We start from the raw sequence: 6,308 nt of genomic DNA on the forward strand, positions 1-6,308 counted from the left end.
AAAAAAAAGACGGAATTAACTGTAAGAAAATTTTACGGTAGTATGTTGTAAAAGCTGGAACAAGCATGTGTTTATGGACAGAAACAGGAAGTATGCTATATGGGGTTTGTTCGGTCTTGTCCCTGGAAGTTAAATCACAAAGCACTGATTTTATTTAGTGATGTTTAACTTAGAGACTTTATAAGAACAACTTTCAGCAAACAATAGTTTTAATAACATTTTTGCTGTTGTGTTAGTAATCCACTTAATGTCAATAAACAATAAGCTCTTCCAGCATGAATTCTAGCTTTAAGTAGCTGGTATTTTCCTGTGTCATCAAACTTTTTTTCCTTCCAAATTTGTGGTTAAAATTCTCTCATTCTTTGCATACTTTATAGTATCTATGGGACTATTGATTGGGTAAAGATGGGTAAACTTCCAATTCAAAATTCAGTATTCCCTTTTTTAAAAAAAGGCCCTCTGTATAATAATTGTGATGAAATATAGTCAGAAACAAAATTTGTCTAAAACAGACTAAAATCAGTCTGATCGAATCATATGTAATTAATATTCAATATGCAATTGAGTATGCAATTTCACTTAATGTTTTAGGGTAGACATTATCAGAATGCTTTGAATTGACAGTTGTCTAACTCCTGAAATATACACAATAGCCCATAATGTGACATATTTAAGATAAATTATTTAACTACTAATATGTCTATAAAGAAGTCTTCCTGATTAAAGTTGGTTTAAGAGAAGTTTTCATTTCTTTATTAGCCTTTCTGTCATTCATAGAAATAGAAACTAATAACATTTTTGTGTCAGGAGATTGTACTGCTTTTTTCTTTCATTTTTGTGGAAGATATGCTAGAATGTTTAATTTCTCAGTGAGAAATTAAGCTTTAGCTGCACAGATAAGAATAATCTGAAAAACTAAAGGAATTATTAAAGATAAATACTTGCTTTCACATGGTTCTATAGTATTTAAGGTTCAATTTACATAGAAAAAAGAAGTCAAATCTTATGTTTTAATATAGTTTATAGCTATATTAGCCCTTCTCATAGTAAGCTACACAGCAGTCCCTTGGTAACCACATGTGTGGATCCAAGAAGACTCTGGCATGAGCAAACACCATGACCTCTCCAGATGCCAAGAACTCATTCGATATACCATGGATGCTTGATTCATTTTTCTCATAGCTTCCACCCAACTTCCACTAAACACTTGCTGCCTTTCAATAAATCTCAATTTTTCACTTTCTTGCTTAAAATAAGCGCATACACTTTTACCTGCCTTTTGAGGGCCCATTTGCTTTGGGGAGGAAGATTATCACAAATTGAAAGGCAGGGTAACTCAGCAGATTACTCAATGATGTAAACATAGCTAACAACCCAGGATCCTGTAAGCCTTCTCTGCATCTATTGAACTATGGAATAGGTTTGTGGGAAATTTTTTGGTTTAAAGCTTTTCTTTGATTTTATTTATTTAGTTAAGGTTCATTTTTACTGTAATCACCCACATGTAATAAATCCACAAATAAGGTAGAGAACACTTCCAGCACTTCAGTGAGCTCCCTTAAATACTTCCCAGTTAGCATCCCTAGGACCCCGATCAAAGGAATGTGCTGTGGGTTGAATTGTTCCTCTACCCAAAGATCATATGTTGATGCCCTAACTCCAAGTAATAGCTGTATCTGAGAAAGAGCCCTAACTAGTAATTAATGTTAAATGAAGTCAGAGTAAGGAGCCTTAATCCAATATAATTAGTGACCTTGAAGGAAGCAAAGGGATTTCTTAAATGCACATGCCAAGGAAAGGCCATAGGACACACTGTTGTCTAAACCCCTCCAGCTATGAATTTCATTACATCTGATAGAGCTGGCTCATACACAGCCTCTGTCCTGACTTCTACTTCACTGATCAGTTTGCCTATGTGGATCCTGGTCTCCCTCGTGGAGACTCAGCCCTTGCTGAGGAGCTGAGGAGGCAACAGAGCCATATGACATCAAACATCATCCCACTGAACTGGGACTCATGACCCTGACAGACACGGACTTGGAGCCATGTGGAGAAGTTAGATTGCTGCGGAAAAGGATAGGTGAAAGAGTAAAGCTCAGGAATTTTCCTCCTCCACAACCTATCTGTCCCAATTGAGGCCCAAAGTGGGGGTGGGGAGGTAGGCTGTATCTATCTTATGGACAGGTTTACGGGTTTTCTGTATTTTTAGACAATTTCTCACTAGCTTTCTCTTGTGGCCAGCCCTGTCAGTATGAGAGAATTGTGTGGGAAGAGGGCAGCCATAAAGATCTTTAATTAAATCTGTCCCAGAAATAAGAAAAGACTTATCTGGCCAGGAGAGAGGCTTCAAGCTACATACACAAGAGGTCTGTTATTTCTCCCATGAAGTTAAGACGGGAAGAGTTACTTTTCTTCAAAGTAGGGATCATGGGGGAATTCTAACTCTCTTTCTTTCTCCCTAATTGTATAACAGTAGAAGTGTGGTTAGCTCTGGGAGAACTTCTGGAAAGGGAAAGAAACAAACCATAAAATCCCTGATAAAATACTTTTATAGGGTTCTTTGAACACTGAGGAATAACAAAGCAGAATCCTTTCCTACAACAGAAAGAGCCCTGGGCTTAAGTTTTCCAGGATAGGCATGTGACCCAGCTGCATGATCTGGGGGTTCTTCCCCTCTGAGCTTGGGTCTCTTATTCTCTAACAGGACAGGAGATAACTTTAGTTAAATGTAAATAAACTTTTTCTGGAGCCATAGGTGGTAACAGGATTGACTAGTCAGGAGATGAGGGAAAACCGAGATTCTACATGGACCTTGGTATTTCTCTGGCTGCTATGTCCCCTTAAACAGAATCCTCTTTGAGGAGCACAAAGAAGGCACAATGCCTATGTGCCTCTGATCATATAGAATAATAGTTACCAAAACGAACTCCAGGAAATGAAAACAAGAGGTTTTTATTTTCTTGGTTGCTGTTTTTTTTTGTCTTATTTGTTCATTTATCTGTCTTTGGTAGGGTAAAGGGAGACACATAAATGGAGGGACAAAAAGTAAACAAATGCAGCAGTGGAACTCATTAGACACTATGTAGAAAATGAACTATACAACTTGTGTCTGGGGATGGAAGAGAAAAACAGGAGAGAGAGTGAAGGATGGGTTGACCTTGTCCAAAAACAAATGTGCTCTTTACCTGACTTATATAACTGTAACCCATCTGTATATCACCTTTATAGTCACAATTACTTTTTAAAAAAATTAAAGGAGCCTCCTTCACCTTACATGAACTTCATCTATTAATGTTCCTTGTTTTACTTTGTATCTGGAACATTCTTAAACATTAGGAGCACCAAAATGAACCAATCATGGATCCCACGCTGGCAGAGCTAGAAGGAGGGCTCGGGAAGTACTTGGGACATTAAGCCCAAACAGAAAGGAAGGCAGTACACAAAAATGTAGTCCCTGAACTGCATTTGTAATGGTGAACAGGAGCCACCAATGCTGGGGTAGATGAGCAATAAAGCAGAGGGAAATACAGGATAAGGTAGAATGGGGCTAAAGATAGGGTAAAATGGCAGGGGAGAGGCAGGCTACTAATCACACGACAGGCTAATCACCTAGAATTTGTCCCACTGGCAAGAATAGCTTGAGGCAAAGATGTGATGCAATCTGATACACTTTAGCAAAAAGACAGCCAGAAGAAAGAGTACATAATGACACTCCAGCCATTACCTAGAAAAGCAGCAGGATAGGAGGAGACTGGGATGGTGATGATTTTAGTTCAGGACATTGTGGACATTGTAGCTTCAGCAAGGTACCCAGAAAGGAGTTCTGGATATGACTGGATGTCTAATTATAAAAGTCAGGAGAGAGACCTCTAGGATGAAATATACAGAGCTGACAGCCATCAGCCTTAAGTGTGAACACACTGTCCCTCAGCACTGTCAGGCTGTATGACACACAGCATCACACCTCTAAACCTTCTCCCCCGCTTCCACCACCCAAGAATCCCAGTGGCTCCCACAGACCAAAGGGGAGACAGTCAACTTTCTGGACAATGAAGCAAGAGCTGTGGAGTGTAACCATGGAGAACTGTCCCTTCTCTGCACTGTTTCTGAAGGAGGTACAAACACCTGCATGCCTTGCTTCCAGAACAAACCCAATACCAGTGGCCCCTGCCTGGTCTGTGAGAGTTCAGACCTCCATGCCACAGGACGCACAGCAGCAACCCTTCCCGTGGCTCAAGACCCAGGAAATGTTCATTCCTCCCTTTCTCTCACAACTGTGTCTAGGACTTGTCAGTTTCAAAAGGCACAGAGAATAGACAGAGATGACTCAACACCAGCACTGTTTATTGGACAGAAATTCCTGCAGAGGGAGCCTCCATCCAAGGCTAGAGACTCACCCCTGCATACAGGCTAGTACTTTTAAAGTGGGTTGTAGGAATGCTGGAGTTGTCTAGTGGATATTGGTATAGACATGGCATGATGGACATAGATAGTGTGCAAAATTGGCTACAGCAGGAGGAAGGGAAGAAGGGGTGGAAGAGGTATCTTTTTAAGGCTCTAGTCTATTAAAGCAGTAGTAAGTTCTGATTTGGAGCAAGCCACATGAGTTACAGCTGGCCAAAGAGAGTGGCTAAAGTGAGAAATGATCATAAATCAAGATTTTGGTCTGGGGTCTCAAAATAAGAACACCTGGCCCTTCAGACCTAACAAGGCTTATTATGGATGAGCTAGATTTATTTCTCAAATAAACTAATACATCGCATTGGGCAAAGCCCACATAATTTAAAATTCTGAAAGTACAAAAGAAAAGAGTCTTTCTACCCCATCTTCTGATTACCCAGTCTCCTGACCCAGCTGTGCACAGCCCCACATGCACTTTCTGACATGCACATGACTGCTTACACAAATCCTACACCTGCAGCACCAAAGAGCTGCATGCACTGCTCTGTACCTTAATCCTTAATGTGCTGTGATATATTCTAGATAGGCTCAGAAAGCATTCTCATTCAGACATGAAGATTGTGTCACCATCCTGATTTGCATAACTAGTTCCTTGTTGGTTCCTTGGTGGTTGGCCTCTATTTTGCTATTGCTGACAGTGTTATGACTCATGACACTGCTCAGATGTCATTTCCCACATGTGTGCCACACCCTCCATCACACCAAGAGTTGAGATAGATCACACTTGCAGTTTGATTTTCCAAAGTTAGCTGACGTTAAATAAAGGAGAGGAGGAGAACCAGCAGTGAATAAATGAATATAGCAGCTCCAGTTATCCAGAGTTGATCCTGAACAGAATTTAAGAAGTAAGATGCTTACTAATGGATGGCCTTTGGAATCCATATCTATAGGAGAGGAGCAAGCATGTGTGAAGAAGTTTGGTGACCATGCAGGCCAATACTAAGGCACTTGAGGCAAAATATTCAGTCAACAAGTATGTTCTACATGGAGCTGAAATCAGTAAGCTTTAATTCCCTCTTCTCATCCGGGCATCCCCAGCATTCTTCCCAGCAAGGGGCCTCCAGCCAAGGGAAATGTATTGTTTGCCGTTGTTTTGTTTTTCTTTCTTGTTTTGTTTGTGTTCTGGGATTTTTGTTTTGTCTCATAAGCAAGTTTATCTGATTTGCAGAAGGAAAAGGGAATCACATAAACACCAGGACAAAGGATGGTACTCACTAGGCACTAAGTTGGAAATGTACTTTACAACATGGGGGAAGGAGAGTGGGGAGGAGAAAGCAGGAGAAAAGGAGGGAGGGGGTAGCAGTTTCCAAAAAGAAATGTACTCATCACCTTACTCATGTAACTGTAACCACCCTGTTCATCACCTTTACAATAAATAAGAAGAAAAAAAAACTGCTAAAGGCTACATGCCAACAGCAGTCACAACAGCGTAGAAAAAAGACTTTCCTTAAAAGTAGGTCAAGGCAGTAACTTTCCATGTCTTATTCAAACAGAAAAGGACCTGGAGAAATAACAGTCCCTAAAGAAATAGATTGGAAAACACCAAGAAAAATGGTTTGATAAGCAGAGATTGAGTGAATGATTGAGTGGGGGCCAATTCTAAAACACAGGGTATGTTGACCACAAAATGTCATCAAAGTAATCCCAGCAGTGCCACCAAATGACCAAGGTGACAACACGAGTCCATGACATCAGGGCTCCTATCCCACACTGACCAGGTGTGTTGTGGACATGTTGTCTGTATGTATATCCTGCTCTCCCACTGTGTCTAGGAACCAAGGTCATTCCCAGTCAGGGTCCTGCTGTCCATGGTGCTGCCAGACAATCATTATCCATTCTGTGTACCT

Source organism: Dipodomys ordii, unplaced genomic scaffold, assembly GCF_000151885.1.
Source record: "Dipodomys ordii isolate 6190 unplaced genomic scaffold, Dord_2.0 Scaffold52, whole genome shotgun sequence".
Lineage (NCBI taxonomy): Eukaryota > Metazoa > Chordata > Mammalia > Rodentia > Heteromyidae > Dipodomys > Dipodomys ordii.